General features: G+C 44.5%; 1 protein-coding gene across 1 annotated transcript in view; it reads left to right on the forward strand.

Moving 5' to 3' along the window:
* Positions 1-6,909: 6,909 nt before the first annotated feature.
* Positions 6,910-11,604, forward strand: part of LOC144828497 (uncharacterized) — a 63,909-nt gene continuing 59,214 nt past the window's right edge. The window contains exon 1 of the mRNA XM_078686751.1: positions 6,910-6,969. The gene's annotated coding sequence lies outside the window, so the exon portion shown is untranslated. The remainder of the gene's footprint in view (positions 6,970-11,604) is intronic.

Consider the following 11,604-nt stretch of genomic DNA (forward strand, 5'->3'; position numbering starts at 1 on the left):
GAACAATCACTCAGGCCCTCATTACTACTCACCTAGACTACGCCAACAGCTTATACGCCGGCGCACCTCAATATCTGATCGATCGGCTTCGGATCGTTCAGAATGCGGCGGCCAGGCTGATCGGAAATATCCCCTACCGTCAGTTGGTTGCCGCCTATCGCAAAGAGCTCCACTGGCTTCCCATTGCAAGCCGCATTCAATTTAAGATCCTTACCCTCGCCTTCCGAGCTATCAACGGCCTTGGACCTAGTTACCTAAAAAAGTGAGTGTCAATATCTCAATCTGTCAGATCACTTAGATCTAACAATTTATGCCTTTTGATTGCACCTCGCTTTCGACGTTCCAGAATGGGCGGCAGAGGGTTCCGCGTAATCACTGCTAAACTATGGAACTGCCTCCCAATCGACCTCAGGTTCTGCCCGTCTGAATCCATCTTCCGTGCTAAATTAAAAACCTGGCTGTTCTCCAGATTATGATTTCTGTCTGGTAACAAGCTTATTCCACCCCTCCTCCCTTGAGGTTCTGTTTCTAGCGCCGGGACACCCCTCCGGGGGTAGCTGCGCGCTGTATAAGCTACTTAAATAAATAAAAAATAAATAAAGGTCGATATAAAATTATAAAAATTAAACACCTGGGAATTGAACCCCTCCAAACCTAGAAGTCAAACATCAAGCTCCAAGCTGGTGATCTATTGTTATAATGCAATGGGTGTGTGTAAAGTGGAATAACATGGTTACACAGTAAATACATATATTACTCATATATTGACATTTAGAATTCTACTTCGCAGGTTTCCTTTTATCAGAGCAAAGAATAAGGAATACACACTTAAAAAGTCTATTAAAGGTAACAAGACAGTTCCATGCGTTCATTGAGCCCATCCGGCTCTGGGTGCTTAATTTATGAATCCAGAAATTTTCTCGTTGCAGCATAAATTTAGTATTATCCCTTCCCTCAGTGTTTTCCACCATCTCCAGTATCAAATATTTCAATTGGGATATGTTGTGCTGCGAATCCATGAAGTGTGTGGCCACTGATGATTTAGTGTTTTTCATCCGAATATTTGACTTGTGCTCTGTTAATCTTGTCTTAATGCTTCTTTCGGTCTTACCGATGTATAATTTACCGCATGGACATTTCAATGCATAGATTACATTTTTCGTTTCACATGTCGCATTCACCCTTAGTTTAATATCATGTCCTTTCATGGGATGATTTATTTTGTTGCCTTTAATGATACTGTTACAGTTCCCACAGTTTAGGCACGGTTTCGTACCCTTATATTGTCTGATTTTTTGTGGACGTAGTTTCAAGATTTCCCTCAAATTTTGGGCTCTGGTGTGTGCAAATAGTGGGGTTTGATCGAAAGATTTTTGAAAATCTGGTTCCAGTTTGAGCATCTTCCAATGCTTGGTGATGATTTTCTTAAAATTGTGACTTTGTTAGAATACTTAGATACTGCTACTATCCGAGCTTCTGCCTGTTTAGATATTGGTTTTAAGAGGTCTTTTCTTTCAATGGCATTCACCCTTTTTTTTGCATTCTCTAGGACTTCTTTGGGATATCCTCTGTTCAAAAATCTTGTTGTCATTTCTTCCAATGTTGTGTCTATTTTAGTACTGTCCGATGTGATTCTCTTCGCTCTTGTCATCTGTGAATAGGGTAAATGCTTCTTGAGACTAGGTTGATGAAAGCTTGTGAAATGTAACATGTTGTTCCTATCTGTTTCTTTTCGGTACAAGCTGGTTTCTAATCCCTTGTCCGTGAGTGTTATTCTGACATCCAAAAATGTTACTGTAATGTCTGAGATATCCCAAGTCAGTTGTATCCGGTTATCTATTTCATTGAATTCCAATAGAGCAGACTGCAATAATTCTTTTGATGATTTCCACATGATGAATATGTCATCAATGTACCGCACCATGAATTTGATGTTATCTTGCCATATTTTTTTGGAGAAAATGTTGGTTTCCTCGTAGTTTTTTGTTTTTATGTTGATGACGCCCATTTCATAAGCTCTTTCAATGATAACACCTAAACTCTTAGAGAATTCCATCGTGGGATTGCCGCTCAACTGCATGTAGGTGTTTCCATCTGAAATACGCCCACCCAGGTCTTCTAATATTCCTGATAGTTTCTCTATTATTAGTAGGATGAGGTCCAGAGAGCACTTATTAAGAATAGCGAACCACTTGTCTTGGAATGATTTCGAATTTTTACAAAGGGAAGGTTTTAGTGAAATTCTTAGGCCTCTCGAGAGATGTATACGCCAACATCTTTATGCAGGACTACGAGGAAACCAACATTTTCTCCCAAAAAATATGGCAAGATAACATCAAATTCATGGTGCGGTACATTGATGACATATTCATCATGTGGAAATCATCAAAAGAATTATTGCAGTCTGCTCTATTGGAATTCAATGAAATGGATAACCGGATACAACTGACTTGGGATATCTCAGACATTACAGTAACATTTTTGGATGTCAGAATAACACTCACGGACAAGGGATTAGAAACCAGCTTGTACCGAAAAGAAACAGATAGGAACAACATGTTACATTTCACAAGCTTTCATCAACCTAGTCTCAAGAAGCATTTACCCTATTCACAGATGACAAGAGCGAAGAGAATCACATCGGACAGTACTAAAATAGACACAACATTGGAAGAAATGACAACAAGATTTTTGAACAGAGGATATCCCAAAGTAGTCCTAGAGAATGCAAAAAAAAGGGTGAATGCCATTGAAAGAAAAGACCTCTTAAAACCAATATCTAAACAGGCAGAAGCTCGGATAGTAGCAGTATCTAAGTATTCTACCCAAAGTCACAATTTTAAGAAAATCATCACCAAGCATTGGAAGATGCTCAAACTGGAACCAGATTTTCAAAAATCTTTCGATCAAACCCCACTATTTGCACACACCAGAGCCCAGAATTTGGGGGAAATCTTGAAACTACGTCCACAAAAAATCAGACAATATAAAGGTACGAAACCGTGCCTAAACTGTGGGAACTGTAACAGTATCATTAAAGGCAACAAAATAAATCATCCCATGAAAGGACATGAGATTAAACTAAGGGTGAATGTGACATGTGAAACGAAAAATGTAATCTATGCATTGAAATGTCCATGCGGTAAATTATACATCGGTAAGACCGAAAGGAGCATTAAGACAAGATTAACAGAGCACAAGTCAAATATTCGGATGAAAAACACTAAATCATCAGTGGCCACACACTTCATGGAGGCGCAGCACAACATATCCCAATTGAAATATTTGATACTGGAGATGGTGGAAAAGACTGAGGGAAGGGATAATACTAAATTTATGCTGCAACGAGAAAATTTCTGGATTCACAAATTAAGCACCCAGAGCCCGGATGGGCTCAATGAACGCATGGAACTGTCTTGTTACCTTTAATAAACTTTTTAAGTGTGTATTCCTTATTCTTTGCTCTGATAAAAGGAAACCTGCGAAGTAGAATTCTAAATGTCAATATATGAGTAATATATGTATTTACTGTGTAACCATGTTATTCCACTTTACACACACCCATTGCATTATAACGATAGCTCACCAGCTTGGAGTTTGATGTTTGACTTCTAGGTTTGGAGGGGTTCAATTCCCAGGTGTTTAATTTTTATAATTTTATATCGACCTTTTGGTTGTTTTTCATATTTCACAATTAGGATCGAGTACTTATAACGCACTTAGACACCAACAGGTAGCTTCCAGGAGGAACTATTGGAGGAAAGCTTTATAGACGCAAACTCAATACTCTTAACCAAAGGTCGGGAGTTACGATCACGTGAACGGAAGATTATCCTATAGCGGTCCCTGTTGTTGGTTAAAAGGGTGAGCAATCAGAGAGGAGGTTGTTGGAAGACAGGAGGTTGTTGGAAGACAGGCGGCAAGAAGGCAGAGAGACGCCGTTATACTGCGTTTTCAGGTTAGTTTCCAAAAAGGCAGTCAGTAAGATTTGGCGGAATACTTGTGAGAGGCTAACTAATGTTTGTTCAGTAGCTTGACAATAGTCATTGGTTTTTTTGTTACAGCAATTTAAGAACGAAGCTCAAACGTGACACGTAAGTGATGCACAACAATGAGGACAGGTGTTGGTACAGACACGGGCATTTAAGGTTGTGATGGTAACATCGATTTAAACACACACAGTTGGATATTAGTTTTCACTAGCAGATATTGATTAGATAAACATGACATACACACAGCATACTTACTCATGATTGTTATATTTTGATTGTAGAGATGATTCCCTAATGAAGGGCGGTATTAACACGCCCAAAATGCATTGGATTTGAAAAGAAACTGTGTCGCTGATTGAAATATGATGAAATATTTACAAACAATCAAACGCAACAAATAAAATAATACTGAAAATAAATACGTAAATAACGAAAGGAACCATGGTTTGGAATCTTCTTTTGTAATAAGAGGAGAACAAGGTGTGCCCAAAGGGATGTCTTCAGTGGTCCACTAAAGACACTACTAGCAACTGTATATTAGGCGCCCAGGGACGTTGGCCGCCACCTACGGAGCACCCACAATAGCTTAACTTACACAGTACAAGAATTGGAGCCGTGCACTAATCCCTATTTAAAGCAGGGTATGCTCAGACATGAGTCCCTTGCTCACTGCACCACTAGGATTCAAGCAAGCCGGGCCGACGACGGCTGCAATGCCAGAAACCGGTCCCCGGAAGCTTGTCTCCTTTCCAGTGAAGAATTGGCTTGGTAGTTTGGTCTGCCCTGTTCCCATGAGGCATGGGGTCAGACTAATTTGCATATAGCCAGGTTCTGAACTGGGGTGATGCAGTGAGCTAAAAAATGGGGATGGATCAAGCCCTGATCTCTTGACTGGGTATGAGTGTTCTGATTAACTCAGATCCTCTGTCCATCACCACCCCCTTTTATGAATTGCTTTGGTCCTCTAGCAGGGGTCCCTATGCTGCTGAATCGGCCTCTGTCTGCAGTCCCTCAGATCCTTGCCTCGCTGTTCCCCTGGTCTGATAGTCTCCCATTGGAGACAGAGAGCGGGACGCAATGGCCACTGCGAGGGGCCCCAGGCATTCCTCATTGCAAAAACTGTCAAAATTTGCCCATTCCAAGTCAGATGAAGCAGAGGGGAAGCAGGCTGGCGCAGAGGCGACGCAGCAAACTGAAGACGAGTCTCCGACGTTGTTAAACATCATAGAGACTATCCGGGGAGCCCGCACAGCACAGGTACATAAGATTGATACTGTTTCAATCGACTTCAACCTCATACACACCGATCTGAGAAACCAGGGGGAGAGGGTCAAGGAAAACGAAGGCTCTGTCGCAACTCTTAAACACTCCACGACGCAGCTGGAGACGGCGGTTAAGCAACTGCGGACCCAGAGGTCGGACCTTGAGGCTCGGCTAGAAGATTATGAAGGGCGAGCGAGATGAAACAACGTGCACATCCTGGGAGTATCCCGAACGGGCGGAGGGACAGGCCAGTCGTTGACGACCTGATTCAAATCCATCTGCAGCCTCAATCCTTCTCCAACTACTTCTATGTTGAGTGTGCCCGCAGGGTGCTTGGAGGCCCTCCGAAGCCGGGTGCTCCGCCGCGTCACATTAAATATAAAATAATTTCTTTCTAAACTAATCATTAATACTTACTTTTAGGGACGGGATGTAGGGATGATAGGGGTAATGGGTGGGGAAGTATTTTAATACCTAGGTATCAATTTCGATACTCTTTTTAAATAATTTTAACAATGAGTAATGTAAAGTACAATCTTTATGACTTGTTTACATTCTGGCACTATGTGTTGCATGTTATTTCTCTCCCCCACACCCCTCCCCCAATCCATTGCCTGGAATGTAGTTAACTGCAGCTCCAGGCTCTGCCTTAACTCATGGCTATAATGAAACAAATAGGCCTGAATAGCCCAGCTGTGGCCTGGGTTTTCTGATGCTATTGTAGTACCTAGTGCTCAAAGGTAATTGTGGTTAGAGACTGGGAGGGTCATGCAGGCTTATCTGACCAGTAAGCTTTGAATAGGTTGCTGGTTCACTAGATGGCGGTTTAGGGTTGGAAAGAGGACTTCCAGTATTTTCACACACACCCCTGCAGCATAGCAGAGGGGGTTCATGTGCCTTGGTCATACCAAGAATACAGAGGCAGTCTATTGTGGAATGTGGAGGAAGTAGTGTCAGTGGGATGCAGACTCTTAGCTAGAGACGGCAGGATGTCTACCAGACAATGTCACAGCTCTAGATGGTTCAGTGTAGTTGCAGCAGTGGGGAAATCTGCTCTGTTGTTGCTTCATGAGCCAGTCAACACTCTGCAGCTTACATGGTTAGCTGTGTGTTGGGCAATCCTTCCTTTCTTTGGGCGGGTCGAGAGCCAACCAGACAGTCTCCAGGCGTGCATCTAGTCAGGCCATTACTCCAGTTTGGTCCCAGCTATTTGTGCACGGGCAGCAGATGCTCTATCCCTTGGGAAGCATGTGTGAGGTCCAGCAGGTTCCATTTTGATAGCCTCACTTTTTCTACTGTCTATGGCAGCTGGGCGGAAAGGATTTTTCTTTTAAAATGTGTGGCAAGCCATTTCTGAAAAGTGCATTTAAAAACATTTCAAATACTTTATATAAACATTATTGCTGTATTTTAAAAAAAGTATCAGTCATTTTTGTGAAATTTAAATTATTTATTATTATTTTGATCGTTTTTTAATTTGTAAATAAACAAATTATTATAAGGTTTCAAAACTGAAGCTGCATTGTTTTCTAATAAAAATATGGTAAGATTCATTATTAATACATTCTCACACGCTTTTCCATTACTTGCAAAGTAAATACGTGTCCGTCTTCTATTTTGCTTGAATCTGCTGATGTGCTCGCGCGATAGTTTTACTTCCTTTTCAGGATTGCAACTTCCGGTGATCGCAGGATGGCGGCGCTAAAGTAGACAGGTAAGATTATGTTTAAATTGTAAATAGAGCAAAATATCGAGGACACCTCTAATGTAATGATAAAAGTGAGGGAAGGGCTTTGCTTAAGAACGGGTTTGGTATAATTTAATGTAATGCTCTATTTTACTACGAAAAACACCGATGCACGTTACAAGTAGTATTTCCTCCATGTGAATGGTTCCTTGTTAAAATGTTTTTATTTTAAATGTAATATTAAGAGAAACCTTTTGGTTTGACTAATTAAATCTCCTTATCGATGAATGACCATGCCCTCTCCGTGAATCCAAGACTGGGAATGCTCTTTATGTTGTGATTGATGTCAAGCCAGGCACTAACTCAGAAGCATCCTATTATAATCTGCATGTTGAAATGTGGGCTCCTATTATACTCTGCATGTTGAAATGTGGGCTCCTGTTATACTCTGCATGTTGAAATGTGGTCTCCTGTTATACTCTGCATGTTGAAATGTGGTCTCCTGTTATAATCTGCATGTTGAAATGTGGTCTCCTGTTATAATCTGCATGTTGAAATGTGGTCTCCTGTTATAATCTGCATGTTGAAATGTGGTCTCCTGTTATAATCTGCATGTTGAAATGTGGTCTCTTGTTATAATCTGCATGTTGAAATGTGGTCTCTTGTTATAATCTGCATGTTGAAATGTGGTCTCTTGTTATAATCTGCATGTTGAAATGTGGTCTCTTGTTATAATCTGCATGTTGAAATGTGGTCTCCTATTATAATCTGCATGTTGAAATGTGGTCTCCTATTATAATCTGCATGTTGAAATGTGGTCTCCTATTATAATCTGCATGATGTGGTCTCCTATTATAATCTGCATGTTGAAATGTGGGCTCGTGGTTGGATACTGGTGGCCTGCTCTTTTTGAAACATGATCTAACCTTTAAGGCACTAGAGGTTTACTGTGTAGTGTCTGTTGTTCCCATTGAGCCCTTAGTGTGACGGTGTTCTGTGCACATGTAATCCCTCCTGAAATAGTTTACATTAATGGACCACCCAGTTTAAAACATACAACTTGTTTTCTTACCCAAGTCTACATTACAAGCAATAAGAGCTCCCAAGGGTGCCATTGTTTGAAGACATCTTTTTGTTTTACTTATAGAATTTAATTTTCATTCGAAGTCTAATTAAAAAAAAACAGGTTTTCAAGTGCTCGTGAGTAAACTGGCCTTAATACCTGGATTTTTGGCATTAGTCTTAAAATGATGATTGATTGAAATAAGATGGTTTGTTGGATTTTTTTGAAGTTACTTTGTTGAGAACCAGCAATGCTAATTTTCTTGGATTTTTGCGAGTGATTGACATCGATCAAATTTCAATTTTTAGTGGAATAAGTCTAATAAAGTTGCCTTCTTTTGAAAGTCTTAGGGAGTCATTAGGATGGTGGGCGGACAATCCTGTCGGTTTACGGACTTTGTCCGCCCGCCATCATGTCGGTATGCGGGACCGCCCGCCATAACTGCGGGGGTTGAATTAGGATGTGCCCGCCACAGTGGCGGGCACATCCTGCATGTTAAGCATTGTGGCGGGCGGTGCTCTCAGCACCGCCCGCCACAATGCTGAAAAAGCACTTTTACATTTACATAATCAAAGAGGCAGGCACTGCGCGGTGCCGGCCGCTTTGATTATGCGAATGCAGGGGGGTACCACAGGTACCCCCCGTGTGCACCCCCCACATCACCTTCACTCTGGGGGCCCGCAGGGGGCCCCCAGAGTGAAGTCCGCCGGCCTTTCCGTGGCGGCATTGCTGCCACGGAAAGGCATTGAAAAATGCCCGTCATAATATGGCTGGCGGTGTCTGATAGACACCGCCACCATATTATTCCTTTTCCGCCCCGGCCACAAGGCGACCGGGGCGGAAAAGTTGCGGACAGTGTTTGCCTCCGCTGCAATCCCCCCCGCCATTGTAATGTGGCAGGGGGGAAAAGGGTGGCGGGCGGGCATTTATGTCGGGCGGATAGCCACCACCACCATGGCGGTGGCGATCCGCCCGACATCGTAATAGACCCCTTAGTCTTCATGAAGCATTCTCTTTTTGGATATTGGAAATTAACAAAGAAAATCACATATTTTTTTTTTCTTGGATAAAAGGAGTTTGCATTGATGCAATGCATCAAGGCAAACCAAGTTGCCTTTTTAGGTTTCGACCTGGTGAGGGCACGAAGTGCCCCTCCCAGATCGAAAACTTTTGTCTTCAGTATGGATGTCGGCACCGCCTCTGCCTCTCATTGGCTAGCTCCATAAATGGAGGCTAGCCATTGGGAGACACAGGCTGTCAATCGCGCTTTCTCTTGAAAACGCGATTTGGGGGCGTTTCTGGTGCTTTTTTTAAGCCCCGCCCCTTTGTCCCGGGCCGCGCTGTCATTGGCTGCCGGCCCGGGACACCCCCCTGACGTCATCCCCGGGCCGCGCTGTGATTGGCTGGCCGGCCCGGGACACCCCCCTGACGTCATTCCCGGGCCGCACTGTGATTGGCTGCCGGCCCGGGACCTGACTTGTTTTTAATGGTAGCTGCATCTCGGGCGACTGCTTCTTTTAGACGGTGAGTGGACAATGTTAATTTCCAACAATGCTTTCCTGCACATTGAGAGTGCATGTAACCCTGCTTCGGCACCCCTCATTGACTTGTGTTACTGGCCGGTGCCTCTCTTGCGGATCTTATGAGCCTCTTATCCGTGCACCTCCCGCCCCTCTGCACCCCACCAAAATCTCTCATTTGCACAACCTGTGCTCGTCTTGAGCAAATCCTGACCGGAGCACGGTTGTCTGTCTCTTTTGCTGTCTTGCACCACTTCTCGTATGTCTCTTCTCCATCCTTCTTGGCCGTTTTCTGCGACACCCCTCTGCTCCTCGTCTCTCACGTGCCCCTCCCCGTCGCGTGTCTCAGGTTCCCCTCTCCTGCGCATCTCTTTCCCCTCTGCGCCTTCTCTCTCCCTGCTCCCGCCACTCGCCTTCTTCAAACTCCCGCCTCTGTTCTCTCTCTCACTCCCTCAGTCTAGCTCTCCCCCCGCCTCTGTTGTTCTTTCCACACTCTTCTCTTCTGTGCCCTTCCCTCACAGTCTTACTCCTCTCACATCTCGCCCCTCACTTCCACTCTCTGTAGTCGTCGCAGTCCTCCCACCCGCCCCTCCCCATTCTTTCACTCCCACCCACCCCCCTCCCCTGATACTGGCTAGACGGGTCCGGCGTGTTTTCGCCAAAGTAAATAAACCACTTACATGAAAAGTTCTCAAAACAATGTAGTAATTCCGCACTCCCCTTTTCTGCTTTCCAAGTGTACGTCCCCTCTTATCTTACAGACCGCCCCCTGCACCTCCACGACGCAGGGGACCCCCGGCTCGACACGCAGAGACCCCACCATCTCTTCCAATTCAACACCCCCCTCCCACCTCCCACCTCCCGGCAGATGAGTCTGGATGCGTGCACCTGAAGCGCTTTGGGGCTCGCAAGGGGTAAGCAAGCGCTATACAAATACCAAAATATTACCTGCAGCTGGTGTTTTTCCGAAACCCCCCGGGGTGTCTATGGCTAAGAAGAAAGTGCAAGGACTGTTCCGGTCCCCCAGATCCCAAACTCGCCTCTCGTTCCTCGCCTCCCCTCTGAAGTGCGAGCTGCCCCCTCCTCTGCTCACCCCTACATCCGTCTCTCAGTTTTTCTCCTCCTCTTTCCTTCCTTCCCTCCCTCTTTTATTCCGCCCCCACCCCTTCGCCCTCTTCCTCCCCTCCTCGACACACCTACTTCCCTGTTCCCGGGCACTCGGATTTCTCCATTCATGCGGTGTCCCTCAGAGTACTTATTAATGCTAGTGACACCTCGAAGCTGCCCTTTTCTGCCCCCCCGAGCCCCTTCACGTACACTCCTTTATTTTCCAGTATGAGTCTGCCCCGACACCCCTGAAAGTTGCTGCATTGTTACCCTGTCCTGGCCGCTCTTCCCTCTGCCAGGGCTGTCACTGTGGCCTCTCATCGCTGTGGGATAGTCAGTCCATTCTTACATGAACTGTTCCTCTCTCGAGTTCGGGCCGCCCCTGCCCTCTCTCGGCCTCCTGTCTGTCCTACCCGCTCAGTGGTCGAAGTGGAGGGGATTTGAGGGGCACGACGTGCCCATCCATATTTTTTTAATTTGAGAAAAACAGTTCCCATACTTTTTGTCAACAGACAACCGCCCGGGACAAAGAATCCTGACAGCTGAAATGCTTCAGCTGAAGTGAAGCCTCCTGTACTGTGAAACCGAGCGGGTGGGGGGGGGGGGGGGGGGGGCGACAGAGAGCCGAACAAGCCTTCTGCCAGTGCTGCCTGAAAGAAGTGTACATGTGCACAACTGGTCAATCTGCAGATGTAAGGACATCTGGCTTTAATTAATGGAATCATTTGAAGCTTCCTAATGACATAGATATATTCTTTTAGAGAGTTATTGCAAGGAAGCTGCCAGCTAAGAGTAAAGTGTGTGCTTTTATAAAAAAACATTAAAAAAAATGCTTCCTGATGACACATTTATTTTTTAGGAGGGGAATGCTATATTGAAACTTGTAAATAGGTTTAAAATGTATACAGCGGTGGTAAGGAGTGAGAAGGCTAGATGGGTGCCACTCAAGAGTAGCACGCAGTGGAAGCACAG

This window comes from Lissotriton helveticus, chromosome 1_1 (assembly GCF_964261635.1).
Source record: "Lissotriton helveticus chromosome 1_1, aLisHel1.1, whole genome shotgun sequence".
Taxonomy (NCBI): domain Eukaryota; kingdom Metazoa; phylum Chordata; class Amphibia; order Caudata; family Salamandridae; genus Lissotriton; species Lissotriton helveticus.